The 17,588-nt window shown below is 40.9% G+C and overlaps 1 protein-coding gene across 2 annotated transcripts in view; it reads left to right on the top strand.

Annotated features, from left to right (window-relative positions):
• Positions 1–17,588, top strand: part of LOC109888917 (membrane-associated guanylate kinase, WW and PDZ domain-containing protein 2) — a 260,612-nt gene that overhangs the window by 67,901 nt on the left and 175,123 nt on the right. The gene's annotated exons all lie outside the window — the stretch shown is intronic.

Genomic DNA, 17,588 nt, shown 5'->3' with positions numbered 1-17,588 from the left:
CACTCACTCACTCACTCACTCACTCACTCACTCAATCTGTTTAGTTGTGTTTGCCACAGTTTGCTGTAATGATGGATATTGCAGTCTCTTCTTGTTTTGTTTCTATTAATGAATGAATGATTGTTTCAGTATTTTTGTATTGTTTATTGGTTGGTTGTCCAAAAACATTCGATTCTCAAACCCTTTTCATCATTTGTTATCATTAAAACAGTATCCTTCAAATACTGTAGCATGTCATCCTAAACCTCTTTGTGTGCTTTTAAGGGCTTCAACTTAGAAGCACTTGCACTAACTGCACTTGCACTATATTGGTGTAATATATTTGATCAAAAGCCTTGGAAAGTCTGTTGTCATTCAGGTGGTTAATGAGGATGGGATGTCAGGCTATACAGACAGTCAATCATACGGTGTTGTGCATGTGTAGATTATTTTTGGGTTTTACTTCAAAACAGGATGGTTGCTTTATTAAGTTATACAATTTGCAGGTGTCTACATCTCAGGGAGTGACGAGGAAGGAGATGATGATTATGACAGCTCCTCCGATGAGGAATCAACCCATGAGGAAGAAGTGCAACCTCTTCGTCTCATATGTATCTCTCTCGCTATCTCTTTGTCTTTGTCTCTCCATCCATCCCTTCAACATTTCACATGTATTACCACACATTTTTTGGGGAAAATGTACTTTTTCTAGATTTACTTTGTTTTATCTGCGAGGTTTGATTTCGTTCAGGTTATTGGGTAATGTCTTGCAGGGATAGAAAACCAGCAAACTCCCCTGATTTATTTAACTAGGCAAGTCAGTTAAGAACAAATTCTTATTTACAATGACGGCCTGCCCATCATAGTATCTACAATGGTGGCGTACTTGATCAAGTATCTGTGTTTTTGTTTATGTTATATAGTATAACGTTGACTCCGTGTTTTATACAGTTACCTAACTGGTATTCTATTTTGTCGGGGGTTAACCCCTTACACTCGTGGAAATTGACCTATGTGGATAGGGCCAAATTAAAATGTTTTTAACAGAAGAACCATGAAAAGAATATACATTGCCTTCGGAAAGTATTCAGACCCCTTGACTTTTTCCAAATTTTGTTACGTTACAGCCTTATTCTAAAATTAAATGTAAAAATATCCTTTGCAATCTACACCCAATAACGGCAAAGCGAAAATTTATTTTTAGATTTTTTTGGGAAAATGTATTAAAAATAAAACAGAAATACCTTAATGTTAATGTTTACAATGGCTGACACTTAAATAACGTGCCATAGAATTCTGCGGCACCATGCAAGCTGTGCTACAGTACGCTGCAACTTTTAAAGGATGAACCACTATATCAAAAGCAGCACTAAGGTCTAGGAGGACAGATGCAGAGCCTTGGTCTTATTCCATTAAATGGTCATTTACCACCTTCACGATTGCGGTCTCAGTGCTATGATGGGCTCTACAACCAGACTGAAGCGTTTCGTATACGTTGTTTGTCTTCAGGAAGGCAGTGAGTTGCTGCGCAACAGTATTGGGAGATTCGATATAGGCTGATAGTTTTTTTTCTGGGTTAAGGTTTGTTTTTAGACAAGAAGCTGTATTACTGCCACTTTTATTGAGTTTGGTACACATTCGGTGGATAGGGAGCCGTTTATTATGTTCAACATAAGAGGGCAAAGCACAGGAAGCAGCTCTTTCAGTAGTTTAGTTGGAATATGGTCCAGTATGCAGCTGGAAGGTTTAGAAGCCATGATTATTTTCATCAATGTGTCAAGAGATATAATATTAAAAAACTTGAGTGTCTTCCTTGATCCTAGGTCCTGGCAGTGTTGTTGTGCAGACTCAGGAAAACTGAGCTTTGGAGGAATACACAGATTTAAAGAGGTGTCCATAATATTTATTTCTATTGATCATGATCTTTTCAGCAAATAAGTTAATGAATTTATCACTGCTGATATCACTGCTCTCTTGGTGAATACTGCTTTTAGTTAGCTCTGCGACAGGTTAAAAAATAAATGTAGATTGTTCTTATTCTCCTAAAATAAGTTGGAAAAATAGGATAATCGAGCAGCAGTAAGGGCTCTTCGATACTGCACGGTACAGTCTTTCCAAGAAGACTTCCAGTTTGGTGTGGCGCCATTTCCGTTCCAATTTTCTGGAGGCTTGCTTCAGAGCTCGGGTATTTTCTGTATACCAGGGAGCTAGTTTCTTCTGACAAATGTTTTTTGTTTTTATGGGAGCTACTGCATTTAGGGTATTATGCAAGTTTAAATTTAGTTCCGATTTTTGTACTCTGAGGTCCTTGGGTAAGTGAAGGGAGTCTGAAAGGGCATCTAGGAATCTTTGGGATGTCTGAGAATTTGTACCATGGCTTTTGATGATCCTTGGTTGGGCTCTGAGCAGATTATTTTTGTGATTGCAAACGTAATAAAATGGTGGTCCGATAGTCCAGGATTATGAGGAAGCACATTAAGCTCCACAATATTTATTCCAAGGAACAAAGCTAGGTCCAGAGTATGACTGTGGCAGTGAGTAGGCTCCGAAATCCTTTTGGAGTGGGTCCGTGGACTTTTCCATGTGACTATATCAAGTCACCAAAAATGTGAATATTATCTGCCATGACTACAAGGTCCGATAGAAATCCAGGGAACTCAGTGAGGAATGCTGTAAATGAGGCATCCCCTTAAATGAGGAGAGGCCTCATTTAACACAATAAATTCATCAGGCTTAAGCCACGTTTCTGTCAGGCCAATCACATCAAGATTATGATCAGTGATTCGTTCATTGACTATAACTGCCTTGGAAGTGAGGGATCTAACATTATGTAGCCATATTTTGAGATGTGAGATATCACAATCTCTTTAAATAATTACAGGACTGGGGGAGGTCTTTATCCCAGTGAGATTGCTAAGGCAAACACCACCCTATCTCATTGTGGAGTTAGAGGAGGTAGAGCCATGTCTATGTTCATAGATAAGATGAGAGCACCCCTCCAGCTTGGCTGGAGTCCGTCACTCCTCAGCAGGCCAGACTTGGTCCTGTTTGTGGGTGAGTCCCAGAAAGAGAGCCAATTATCTACAAATTCTATCTATTGGGAGAGGCAGAAAACAGTTTAATGTTTTCAACCAGCAATTGAGTTGTGATACTCTGTGGTAGAACTAATCACTCCCCCTATCTGGGAGGGGGCCAGAGACAGTTCTCGATGCCTACACATCGTTCTAGCTGATTTACACGCTGAAGCTATGTGGCGCTTGGTGACCTCTGACTGTTCCATCCTAATATCGTTAGGGCCGACGTAGATAGCAATATCCCTATACTCTCTACACTCGCTAGATTTAGCCTTAGCCAGCACCATCTTCATATTAGTCTTAATGTTGGTAGCCCTGTCCCCTGGTAAACAGTGTATGTTCGCTGGATGATTCTTTTTAAGTCTAATACTGCGGGTAATGGAGTCGCCAATGACTAGGATTTTCAATTTGTCATAGCTAATGGTGGGTGGCTTCGGTGTCTCAGACCCCGTAACGGGAGGAGGAGAGACCAGAGAAGGCTCATTCTATGACTCCGACTCCTTGCTTAACGGGGAGAACTGGTTGAAAATTTCTGTCGGCTGAATGAGCGACACCGGTTGAGCATTCCTACAGCATTTCCTTCCAGAAGCCTTGAGAAAACTGTTCGGCTGCGCAGATTGTGCGAGGGGATTTATACTATTGTACTTTCATCCTTTCCTACACTTAAATTACAATTGCCTAACGATTGCGTCTGAAGCTGGGCTTGCAGCACGGCTATCATCACCATAAGGTGACCGTTCTCCTGTATATTATGAGTACAGCGACTGCAATTAGAATGCATAATGTTAATGTTACTACTTAGCTTCGTCTGGTGGAGGTCATGTAGAACCATGTCCAGATAAAGCATCCGGAGTGAAAAAGTTGAGTGAAATTATAAAACAGTAATTAAAAAGTAAAAACTGTGAAGTTGGCAGGTCGCAAAGTAACGTTAGCAACAAACCGTACAGCAGCACGTAAAGTTCGCAAGTTGTGACCGGAAATTACAAAGCTGTCGTTTCTCTTTGCTTATTTGAGTTGTTCTTGCCATAATGTGGACTTGGTCTTTTACCAAATAGGGCTATCTTCTGTATTCCAACCAACCCTACCTTGTCACAACACAACTGATTGGCTCAAACAGATTAAAAAGGAAAGAAATTCCACAAATTAGCTGTTAACAAGGCACACGAGACCTCTTAAGGATCGGATACTTCATCTCAATTTCCGTCTAAAATGACAGACCCAAATCTAAATCAAGCTGAAGACATGAAGCAAGAACATTAATATTCTTGATACTATTTGAAAGGAAACACTTTGAAGTTTGTGGAAATGTGAAATTAATGTAGGAGAATATAACACATTATATCTGGTGAAAGTCAAAGCAAACAAACATGTGTTTTCTCTATATTTTTTTGCATCAACTTTGCAATGCAAAGAAAGGCCATACATTTACCTAGGAAGCTGGGTGTAATTGTGATGTTGTCCACAAAAGAGTGGCATTGTATGTGCAAAGTTTCAGACTGATGTGTTCAAAATCAAATCAAAATCAAATCAAATCAAATTGATTTATATATCCCTTCGTACATCAGCTGATATCTCAAAGTGCTGTACAGAAACCCAGCCTAAAACCCCAAACAGCAAGCAATGCAGGTGTAGAAGCACGGTGGCTAGGAAAAACTCCCTAGAAAGGACAAAACCTAGGAAGAAACCTAGAGAGGAACTAGGCTATGTGGGGTGGCCAGTCCTCTTCTGGCTGTGCCGGGTGGAGATTATAACAGAACAAGGCCAAGATGTTCAAATGTTCATAAATGACCAGCATGGTCGTATAATAATAAGGCAGAACAGTTGAAACTGGAGCAGCAGCACGGTCAGATGGACTGGGGACAGCAAGGAGTCATCATGTCAGGTAGTCCTGGGGCATGGTCCTAGGGCTCAGGTCCTCTGAGAGAGAGAAAAAAGAGAATTAGAGAGAGCATATGTGGGGTGGCGAGTCCTCTTGTGGCTGTGTCGGGTAGAGATTATAACAGAACATGGCCAAGATGTTCAAATGTTCATTAATGACCAGCATGTTCGAATAATAAGAAGGCAGAACAGTTGAAACTGGAGCAGCAGCATGGCCAGGTGGACTGGGGACAGCAAGGAGTCATCATGTCAGGTAATCCTGGGGCATGGTCCTAGGGCTCAGGTCCTCCGAGAGAGAGAAAGAAAGAGAGAAGGAGAGAATTAGAGAACGCACACTTAGATTCACACAGGACACCGAATAGGACAGGAGAAGTACTCCAGATATAACAAACTGACCCTAGCCCCCCGACACATAAACTACTGCAGCATAAATACTGGAGGCTGAGACAGGAGGGGTCAGGAGACACTGTGGACCCATCCGAGGACACCCCCGGACAGGGCCAAACAGGAAGGATATAACCCCACCCACTTTGCCAAAGCACAGCCCCCACACCACTAGAGGGATATCTTCAACCACCAACTTACCATCCTGAGACAGGGCCGAGTATAGCCCACAAAGATCTCCGCCATGGCACAACCCAAGTGGGGGGGGCGCCAACCCAGACAGGATGACCACATCAGTGAATCAACCCACTCAGGTGACGCACCCCTTCGAGGGACGGCATGAGAGAGCCCCAGTAAGCCAGTGACTCAGCCCCTGTAATAGGGTTAGAGGCAGAGAATCCCAGTGGAAAGAGGGGAACCGGCCAGGCAGAGACAGCAAGGGCGGTTCGTTGCTCCAGAGCCTTTCCGTTCACCTTCCCACTCCTGGGCCAGACTACACCCAATCATATGACCCACTGAAGAGATGAGTCTTCAGTAAAGACTTAAAGGTTGAGACCGAGTTTGCGTCTCTGACATGGGTAGGCAGACCGTTCCATAAAAATGGAGCTCTATAGGAGAAAGCCCTGCCTCCAGCTGTTTGCTTAGAAATTCTAGGGACAATTAGGAGGCCTGCGTCTTGTGACCGTAGCGTACGTGTAGGTATGTACGGCAGGACCAAATCAGAGAGATAGGTAGGAGCAAGCCCATGTAATGCTTTGTAGGTTAGCAGTAAAACCTTGAAATCAGCCCTTGCTTTGACAGGAAGCCAGTGTAGAGAGGCTAGCACTGGAGTAATATGATAATTTTTTTTGGTTCTAGTCAGGATTCTAGCAGCCGTATTTAGCACCAACTGAAGTTTATTTAGTGCTTTATCCGGATAGCCGGAAAGTAGAGCATTGCAGTAGTCTAACCTAGAAGTGACAAAAGCATGGATTAATTTTTCTGCGTCATTTTTGGACAGAAAGTTTCAGACTTTTGCAATGTTACGTAGATGGAAAAAAGCTGTCCTTGAAATGGTCTTGATATGTTCTTCAAAAGAGAGATCAGGGTCCAGAGTAACGCCGAGGTCCTTCACAGTTTTATTTGAGACGACTATACAACCATTAAGATTAATTGTCAGATTCAACAGAAGATCTCTTTGTTTCTTGGGACCTAGAACAAGCATCTCTGTTTTGTCCGAGTTTAAAAGTAGAAAGTTTGCAGCCATCCACTTCCTTATGTCTGAAACACATGCTTCTAGCAAGGGCAATTTTGGGGCTTCACCATGTTTCATTGAAATGCACAGCTTTGTGTCATCCGCATAGCAATGAAAGTTAACATGATGTTTTCGAATAACATCCCCAAGAGGTAAAATATATAGTGAAAACAATAGTGGTCCTAAAACGGAACCTTGAGGAACACCGACATTTACAGTTGATTTGTCAGAGGACAAACCATTCAGAGACAAACTGATATCTTTCCGACAGATAAGATCTAAACCAGGCCAGAACTTGTCCGTGTAGACCAATTTGGGCTTCCAATCTCTCCAAAAGAATGTGGTGATCGATGGTATCAAAAGCAGCACTAAGGTCTAGGAGCACGAGGACAGATGCAGAGCCTCGGTCTGGTGCCATTAAAAGGTCATTTACCACCTTCACAAGTGCAGTCTCAGTGCTATGATGGGGTCTAAAACCAGACTGAAGCATTTCGTATACATTGTTTTGTCTTCAGGAAGGCAGTGAGTTGCTGCGCAGCAGCCTTTTCTAAAAATGTTTGAGAGGAATGGAAGATTCGATATTGGCCGATTCGTTTTTTATATTTTCTGAGTCAAGGTTTGGCATTTTCAAGAGAGGCTTTATTACTGCCACTTTTAGTGAGTTTGGATAGAGAGACGTTTATTATGTTCAACATAGGAGGGCCAAGCACAGGAAGCAGCTCTTTCAGTAGTTTAGTTGGAATAGGGTCCAATATGCAGCTTGAAGGTTTAGAGGCCATGATTATTTTCATTATTGTGTCAAGAGATCCTAGGTCCTGGCAGAGTTGTTCAGACTCAGGACAACTGAGCTTTGAAGGAATACACAGATTTAAAGAGGAGTCCATCATTTGCTTTCTAATAATCATGATCTTTTCCTCAAAGAAGTTCATGAATTTATCACTGCTGAAGTGAAAGCCATCCTCTCTTGGGAATGCTGCTTTTTAGTTAGCTTTGCGACAGTATCAAAAAGGAATTTCGGATTGTTCTTATTTTCCTCAATTAAGTTAGAAAAATAGGATGATCGAGCAGCAGTAAGGGCTCTTCGGTACTGCACGGTACTGTCTTTCCAAGCTAGTCGGAAGACTTCCAGTTTGGTGTGGCGCCACCAGGTGGCCACACCAAACTGGAAACATGTTATTATTGGTGGCATAATAACACCCACCAAACAGGTGGAAACATTATGCTTTGGGGGTGTTTTTCTGCTAAGGGGACAGGACAACTTCACCGCATCAAAGGGATGATGGACGGGGCCATGTACTGTCAAATCTTGGGTGAGAACCTCCTTCCCCTAGCCAGGGCATTGAAAATGGGTCGTGGATGGGTGCATGACAATGACCCAAAACACACGGCCAAGGCAACAAAGGAGTGGCTCAAGAAGAAGCCCATTAAGGTCCTGCAGTGGCCTAGCCAGTCTCCAGACCTTAATCGCATAGAAAATCTGTGGAGGGAGCTGAAGGTTCAAATTGCCAAACATCAGCCTCGAAACCTTAATGACTTGGAGAAAATCTGCAAAGAGGAGTGGGACAAAATCCCTCCTGAGATGTGTGCAGACCTGGTGGCCAACTACAAGAAACGTCTGACCTCTGTGATTGCCAACAAGGGTTTTGCCACCAAGTCATTAAGTCACTAAGTCATGTTTTGCAGAGGGGTCAAATACTTATTTTCCTCATTAAAATGCAAATCAATTTATAACTTTTTTGACATGCGTTTTTCTGGATTTTTGTTGTTATTCTGTCTCTCACTGTTCAAATAAACCTACCATTAAAATGATAGACTGATAATTTCTTTGTCAGTGGGCAAACATACAAAATCAGCAGGCCAGTCAAGTTCTTCCACACTGATCTCGGCAAACCATTTCTGTATGGGGTCAAAGACGAGACGTAAATGTGGTGTCCGAAGGCAATTCATTTAACATAAAAAAAGATTTATACGTATAAATATTATATTAAATCACTCAACTCTTACCCTTCTTTTGAACCTGAAATATTTGTGTTGCAAACTATTAAATTTAGAGAGTTATTGAACTCTAAAGTGCAACATGTCCTTCCCTGTAACTGTCGGGTTAAAATTCTTAAGTTTTTAAAATTGAGAAATTCATCCTAAAAATATAAATGAACACCCATAGCATAATTGTGTTAGTGTTTGCAACAATATATACAATAATGGGCGAAATACGGTATCTAATTTTTATTGAAAACTTGAATAACTTTTGCGCTTCATCAATCTCATTCAGTATAACAAAGGTAAAAAGCCATTTTTAAGCAGTGTGTGACATCACAAAGAAGACCCATTGAAGACCCTCTATCAATGTGATGAGGTGAGTAAATCTCTCTGAAATATTTGATGATTTCACCTTTTCACCCTCTAGTAATATTTGAAACAAAAACGCATGTCCTTCAGTACAGCACAGAAAACATAATTGTAATTCTATTACTTTATATAAAGCTATATTAAATCTGAAAATGAATGATAATCTTTATAGGTCAAGGTCATTACTTTATATAGGTGGCCAAGGAAATCCCTGTTAAATATGTTTGTATGAAATACGTCCATCGGTATCACGCTTTTGTCCTTCAGCACAAACAAACGTTTCATGTCTTACCACAATGTGACCCGTTATGCTGAATGACAGGAGCTTTGTTATCCCATGTTTTCACTAGTTTATAGCATTTAATCATGCAATTCATATTTACTTGTATGAATACTGAATATTATAATTTTAAACTATTTTAAGGTATTTCAATGCACATTATCTTTATACGGTATATACCGTTGCCTAATAAGGAGAGGGCTGCACCGCACAGACAAAAGATTAACGCAGATCCCATTGCTAGGGAGGAAAGCCAGAAGAAAAGCATGATATTATTTCCATGGTTTCATACTGCTGTCAGCAACAGTTCAATGCTGATTTAATCCTTGAATGAAATTGTACCTTGTGTCAGTTAAACTATGTTGCATAGTAAAACCCATGATCTTTGTATGTAGCGTATGGGTAATTTCTCTCTCTAGTATGGAAGTTCAGCTAGCCTGCACATTTTAAACATCTTATCCTGTTTTTTACACAGTTTTATAACTAAAAAAATAGCTAAAAGAAAACTACTATTGCAGCTATTAATAATAGTTCATAGGATCATTATTGTTATTGCTGAAGGAATCACATTTAATCAATATTTGTGGGCCTTGGTGATATGTATCTTTCAGGGTAACAAAATATTGTCATACAGTATAACACCAGTATGTTATATTCAAATACAATAACTTTGTTTTGTTGACTCAGAGATACAAAAACAAATCTCAAAAGGTGGAGTGAAAGATATTTTCATAGATTTGTTTGTTTTCAATGGCAGGACGTTTTTGTAAAAAACCAACACATTTTATGTTGTACCCGTGACACATCAAATATGTGGTATTCAAAATAAAATAATGTATTTTTTTCTGCGTAGTCATATTTCTGCTAGTCTAAGCATGGACATATAACCTTGTAATTATGAAAAATGGGCATAGAATTACAATAAAAAAACACTTAGTGTAATACTGAATTACATTTTACTAGGGTATATTCATATGATTCACAATAAAACAGAATTATTGGCTTTATTCTTGAATATAACTAATTTAAGGGCATACGGTAGGTGACACTCAAATGAACATAAAAAAGCATTTTAGGGAATTGTAATTGCTGTAAGAAAAAAAATGAAAACCTTTGGCCCATGGACCTCGCTTTGTGCACGGGGTCCATTGTCATGCTGAAACAGGAAGTGCCCTTCCCCAAACTGTTGCCACAAATTTGGAAGCACAGAATTGCCTAGAATGTCATTGTATGCTGTAGCATTAAGATTTCCCCTTCATTGGAACTAAGGTGCCTAGCCCGAACTATGAAAACCGTCCCAGACTATTATTCCGCCTCCCAAACTTAACAGTTAGCACAATGCATTGGGGCAGGTAGCATTCTCCTGGCAATGCCAAACCCAGATTTGTCTATCAGTCTGCCAGATAGTGGAGCATAATTCATCACCCCAGAGAATGTTTTTCCTTAGCTACATAGTCCAATGGTGGCGAGCTTTACACCACTCTAGGTGACACTTAGCATTACGCATGGCGATATTAAGCTTGTGTGTGCGGCTGCCCGGCCATGGAAACCCGTTTCATGAAGCTCCCAACAAACAGTTATTGTGCTGACGTTGCTTCCAGAGGCAGTTTGGAACCCGGTAGTGAGTGTTGCAACCAAGAACAGACGATGTTTACACGTTTCAGCACTCGGCGGTCCTGTTCTGTGAGCTTATGTGGCCTACCACTTCGTGGCTGAGCCGTTGCTGCTCTTAGACGTTTCCACTTCACACTAACAGCTGCAGTTGACCGCGGCAGCTCTAGCAAGGCAGAAATTTGATGAACTGACTTGTTAGTAATGTGGCATCCTAAGACGGTGAAAGACACTGAGCTCTTCAGTAAGGCCATTCTGATGCCAATGTTTGTCTATGGAGATTGCATGGCTGTGTGCTTGATTTTATACACCTGTCATCAACGGTGTGGCTGAAATAGCCGAATCCACTCATTTGAAGCAGTGTACTTTTGTGTGTATAGTGTATAGCCTGATGCCTAGTCACCTTACCCCTATAAATATAGTACCAGTCAAAAGTTTGGACTCACCTACTTATTTCAGGATCTTCCTTTATCTTTACTATTTTCTACATTGTAAAATAATACTGAAGGCATCAAGATTATGAAATTACACAAATGGAATCATGTAGTAACCAAAAAAGTGTTAAACAAATCTAAATATATTTTTGATTTTAGATTATTCAACGTAGTCACCCTTTGCCTTGATGACAGCTTTGCACACTTTTGGCATTCTCTCAACCACCTTCCCCTGGAATGCTTTTCCAACAGTCTTGAAGGAATTCCCAATATGCTGAGCACTTATTGGCTGCTTTTCCTTCATTCTGCTGTCCAACTCATCCCAAACCATCTCAATTGGGTTGAGGTCGGGTGATTGTGGAGGCCAAGTCATCTGATACAGAACTCCATTACTCTTTCTTCTTGGTCAAATAGCCCTTAAACAGCCTGGAGGTCTTGTGGTGGTTAATTTCTTTATTATCAAATGAGGAGAGACAGAGTTATACTTAAACTGAATCTTTATTAGTGAGAGCTTTGCAATAGCGATGGCTGGTCGACGAGAGCCCCGAGACAAAAGTACAAAGGTCTTTTATAGCCAAGATACACCCCTTTAAACCTAGAAGGTGAACAACAGATATATAGAATGGGTCACAAGGTTAAGATTTGTATGAAAGATGCCTATAATACATAGCAGACAGTATCTGCTGTGTCAACAGTTTTCATTGTGTAGATACCAGTGTCTGTCCCTTTGACTCCAAACTGGAACCATCTCTCTCTGGTACGGTATAGAACATAAAATTAACTCATGCTCTGGAATGCTCTTTAGGTTTTATCACCTGAAAGACTTCGTAAATCTCCTGTCAGTGTTATCTCCCAGAAGCCCATCCTCAGGAGAACACACACATTAGTTAACAAAATACTATATTCTGTTGCATAAAACAACCATTTGATGCAATAAAAGTATTATAACATAATCTTGAAATGTTGAGATTTTTGGTGATTTCTCACCAAGTAGCCGTAACCTTATTAATATCAAGTTACCTGAGGCAAACCCACAAGGTTTACGTGGGTAGATCTAATTACTAACAACAGTGCATCTAGCATTATGATGCAGAATAATCGGCTGGGAATAGAACGTTCGGAAGGTGACTTGGTAAAATGGTACTCGAGAACTAATAGGAGCTGTCAGGTTGAAAAATGCCCTCAACTAAGTCCTGTTTTTCTGTGATAACTTCAAAACTACATCAAGAATTTGGGTCATAAGGTAATATTGTGAAACTGGACTCCATGGCAGAGGAAATGAACACATTTTCATCAGAAAAAAGCATTGTTAAAAATGTCATGTACCCAGACTATAGCTAATAGTGGTGCCACATTTTGGGGTGTCAACCTGCTAGCTAGCTGGTAGTGCTAGCAATACAAAATGACTGTCAAGCACTGAGCTAAGTGGGGCTAGTTAGTTAGCTAGCTAGTAGTGATGGTGCATTAACCAGTTAAATGTAATCAAAAATGTAATCTACATGATTCCCAAAAGTAATGATTTATCATGAGGGCCATAAACAATAACTAGTAATGCTGCATACTCAAAGAAAGGTTAAAATGTCACCTTTCTGGTACAAATAATTATACATTGCTGAGGTGTAGTCGCTTTTGAGGACACAAGTTCAAGTACTAAGTACAAATGTGAAAATATAACATATTTTATATGATGTAGCTCCTATTCAACAAGAGTGTATGAATAAGGCTTGAAATGACTTGTAATGTTTCCTAAATATAGCATTATCAAATTATACAATGACTTAAGAGTTCACCTTCCTTCTAACTGTAAAATACATATTTGTATGTTTAGTGTTAGAGAAAATGTGCATATTTCCTAAAGGTCTCCCATGATCAAAACATCTGCCCCCATCGCTGTGAATGTCTCACATAGGTCTAGCTTGGCTTCCTGAACTCGTTAGGAACTCACATTTCATCTCATATTACTATTGTCCATCTATGACAAACAGAAAGTGTTTTTTTGTTTAAAATCTATGAATTATTTTAGATTAATGGCAATAAATTGATCTCTAAGTATGCTACTGTGATGAAAGCACTGTCTACTGTTGCTACGAAGTAACACTTGCAGGCATGTGCATGTCCTTGGCTGTAATGTAGGGTTCAGCCAGGAATTGATGGACAGTCGGAAGAGCGAAGGAAATGGTAGTGGGGACATCCCAGCTTCAAGTGGTTTCAGATTTCACATCCTATGTCACACAGGCTCTGTGTCCATGGGAACCAGGGCTATCGCTCAATGTAAAGCCACTTCGACCTACTGTATACACAGATCGATTTATAAGCGAAAATGTTAGAAAGGGGACCTTACATCTAAGAGGTTTAAGGGTTGTCAACCACATAGCATAAACCCCTTTAATCACCAAGCTAACTGGTTAGTTAGCTAGCTAGTACTGATATAATTTCACAGGGGCTGTCAACCAACCTAACTGGGTAATTAGCAAGTATCAACCTAGCTGGCTAGTTACCAAGCACCAACTTAACTGACTAGATAGCCTAGCTAGTTAGCTTCTTCCGGAAACAAACCTGTAAACCATCCTTTATGATGGCTGCAAATATCATTCTTGTTAGTACATCATGGCAGTGAAGTTGAACATCTCTGGCTGGCTGGCTGAATAGATGATTATGGGCAGACAGATTAATTGATACAGTATAATGCAGTGGTGTAGTGCACTTATTTTTCAGTGGGTATTGCATATACTCGTTAATCCCCACAATGCTTATCATAGTAGTGGAGGCCCAGTATACACCTTATCAATTAATAAGGCTAATGGAACAGATCTGGGCCTGGTTTCCCAAAAGCATCTTTGGCTAAGTTAATTGTTAGAACCATAGGATCCTATGGTTTTCAATTTAGCCTTAAAATGCTTTTGGGAAACCAGGCCCAGAATGTTTTGCTTAAAATGCTGATACACTTATTTCTTCACATTTTATATGCAGCAATGTGCACACGGTGGTAAGCCTTAGCGCAAATGTTTCAAAATGCAAAAAGCGATTTCTGTTAGAAAGAGGGGAGATCTAAAGATGCAACAACTATCATGGGTTGCTAATATGACTAGGATAATGCCTTTGGCTGCTAGAGTAGACAATGAAAGAAAGTTGAAAGAAAACCAATAGGACAGGAGAACACATGAGGAAGTCTTTATAAAATAATTGCCTCCACCTTTCTATTGTGGGACGGCTGGCTATATGAAGTAAAATGTTCAGGTTCATACAATTAAGGAACAGGGAAAATATAGTGACGCTAATGACAGGCCTAACCGTCTTCTGGTAGATGGAAGGGCTTTCCCAAAAACCTACTCTATTAAATATTAACTAGCTACAAAGTATTTTATGCCTACCTGCCATAATGATATCATGATTATTTGCACCAATCCACTAGCTATTTATTTTGCAAACTCCACCTCATGTGCTACAGAAACACCACTCTCCAAACAAGAGTGCACTAGAATTAAAGGTTAACTACACAAAAAAATGTTTCTGACCTCAAAACCTCCTGATGGAGGTTTAATGTGGTTTAAGCATTGTTATGGACATCATAACAATGGGGGGGGGGGGGGGGGGATCAGAAACCTGTGAATTAATGACTCAGTTCACAGCCTCATTTATGTATCCGTTTCAATAGTAGGCCTACTGTTAGCCTACTTGCTCAGTACAGCCTGGGTTGGCCTCGAGAGACCAATATGGGATTTTTCATTTCAGGTCAATCTTTCACACAGGGTGCCTTTTCCTTCACCGGGCGGGCAATTTAGGATTTTTTCGAGAAAATTAGAGGAAATGATTCAGAGCGCTTGATTTTTAACACATTTTGTTACGTTACAGCATTATTTTAAAATTGATTAAATAAACACATTTCCTTATCAATCTATAAACAATACCCCATAATTTCTTTGTCATTATGGGGTACTGAGTGTAGATTGATAAGGGAAAAATACTATTTAATCCATTTTAGAATAAGGCTGTTAAGTCACAAAATGTGGAAAAAGTTAAGGGGTCTGAAAACTTTACTGTATATGCACTTATCCAGGGACCACTAATACCACTGGTGTAATTTATTCATTTGGTTGCTTTGACCAGGAACCAAGGAAAGAAGTTGAAATACTGTGGGCAGGCTGCTGACACACACCCTCACACACACACAGCTGTGCCCTCCTCCCCAGTGGGAATGCTGCTATGGAGTTAGGGAACCCTGCTGCACTGGGATTGGCTCACAGATGAGATTAGTGTTGTGCATGCCCCTTAGCCAGGCACACACAACACACAAACACACAGTCAGTCAGCTTACTGTGGAAACAGCAACATTGCAGAAACAGAACATTATTGCCATGCTGCAATTAACCCTGCTCTAAGCTCCAGACTCTGTGTGTGTGTATGTGTGTGTATGTGTGTGTGTGTCTGACTGACTGACAACTCACATTATGCAAAAAGACTAGTCTCTCAAACCTTAGCTAGTAGGGATACTGGAACTGTGGTCTTGTTTTTACATCAGATTATTTCATTGAGTGCTTGTCAACTCTTTCCCTTTGTTGAGTATGTGTTTATATTCTATCTCCACATTTTCTGACATTGTGGCCAATTTGCTTGAGCAAATTTGACAGAGAATAGAAATAAGCAATCCAATCAATGGATAGAAAAAGACCACGTAGACAACCCACAGTGGAATCAATCCTGATCTCTAACTCGCTCCCTCGCCCTCTCTCTCTCTCCTTAACCAATCAGTGGTCTTAGCTGATCAATGGAGTTGCAAAGAAAACACCACCATAGTCTTGAGTTTACAGTGTGCTTGAGTAGAGTAGAGCTTCCACTTGGCACAGACTCAAACACTGCCTTTCATTAGAACAAATAATCTCTAACTGCTGCATCTAAGCAAACACATGCACACACACACACAAAACTTTGTGTTCAACACTATAGTTCAACACTATAGTTCCCTCTAAGCTCATCACTAAGCTCCGGACCCTGGAACTGAACACCCTCTTCAACTGGATCCTGGACTCCTGACGGGCCGCCCCCAGGTGGTGCGGGTAGGCAACAACACATCCACCATGCTGACCCTGAACACGGGGTCCCGTCAAGGGTGTGTACTCTTCCCCTCCTGTACTCACTGTTCACCTATGACAGGGCACGACTCCAACACCATCATTAAGTTTGCTGACAACACGACGGTGGTTGGCCTGACCACCGACAACGACAAGACAGCCAATAGGGAGGAAGTCAGTGACATGGCAGTGTGGCGCCAGACAACACCCTCTCCCTCAACGTCAGCAAGACAAAGTAGCTGATCGTGGACTACAAGAAACGGAGGCCCGAGCACGTCCACATCGACAGGACTGTTGTGGAGCGGGTCGAGAGCTTCAAGTTCCTCGTGTCTAAATCCCTAAGGAATTATCATGGTCCACACACACCAACACAGTCATGAAGAAGGCATGAAAATGCCTCTTCCTCCTCAGGAGGCTGAAAAGATTTGGCATGGGCACTCATATCTTCAATAAGTTAGATAGAAAGAGATACAGTAAAAACTGTATTGAATGTGTGTGAAAAGCATTTGCTTGAGCTAATTTGACAGAGAATAGAAATAAGCAATCCAATCAATGGATAGAAAAAGACAACGTAGACAACCCACAGTGGAATCAATCCTGATCTCTCGCTCGCTCCCTCGCCCTCTCTGTGTGTACAGCCCAGTACATCACTGGGGCAGAGCTCCCTGCAATCCAGGACATCTACACCAGGCGGTGTCAGAGTAAGGTCCTAAATATTGTCAAAGACTCCGGCCACCCAAGTCATAGACTGTTCTCTCTGCTACCGAATGGCAAGCGGCCCGATTCATCAAGTCTGAAAATAACAGAACCCTGAACAGTTTCTACCCTCAAACACCTGTTGTTACGAAGCATGTGACAAATAAAATCTGATTTGATTTGACACACACACAGGCACACATGCAAACACATACCGACTTGAGGGACAGACGCAAGCACTGCCTCTCATTGTCACATAGAATCTCATTGTCACATAGAATCCCCTTATCTTACTGTATTAACATCTAAACATCTAAACGCACGCACACATACACACACACATCAGAGTCTGGAGCTTAGAGTAGGTCTAATAATTGCAGCTTGGTAATAATGTGCTGTTTCTGCAATGATGCCGTTTCCACAATAAGCTGCCTGGCTGTGTGTGTGTGTGTGCGCGCGCGTGTGTGCATGCAGTGCGTGTTTCATGGCTTGTTAATGGTCTGTGTGTCCACAAACATCATCAGATTGATTTGCATGTGGAGAATCAGCAATGTCGCTTGACAAAATGTTCTATACGTTGTTTACAAATTTCTGTGGAAG

Source organism: Oncorhynchus kisutch, linkage group LG4 (genome assembly GCF_002021735.2).
Source record: "Oncorhynchus kisutch isolate 150728-3 linkage group LG4, Okis_V2, whole genome shotgun sequence".
Lineage (NCBI taxonomy): Eukaryota > Metazoa > Chordata > Actinopteri > Salmoniformes > Salmonidae > Oncorhynchus > Oncorhynchus kisutch.
Note: the sequence above shows the minus strand (reverse complement) of the source record. Positions and strands in the feature narration are given on the sequence as shown.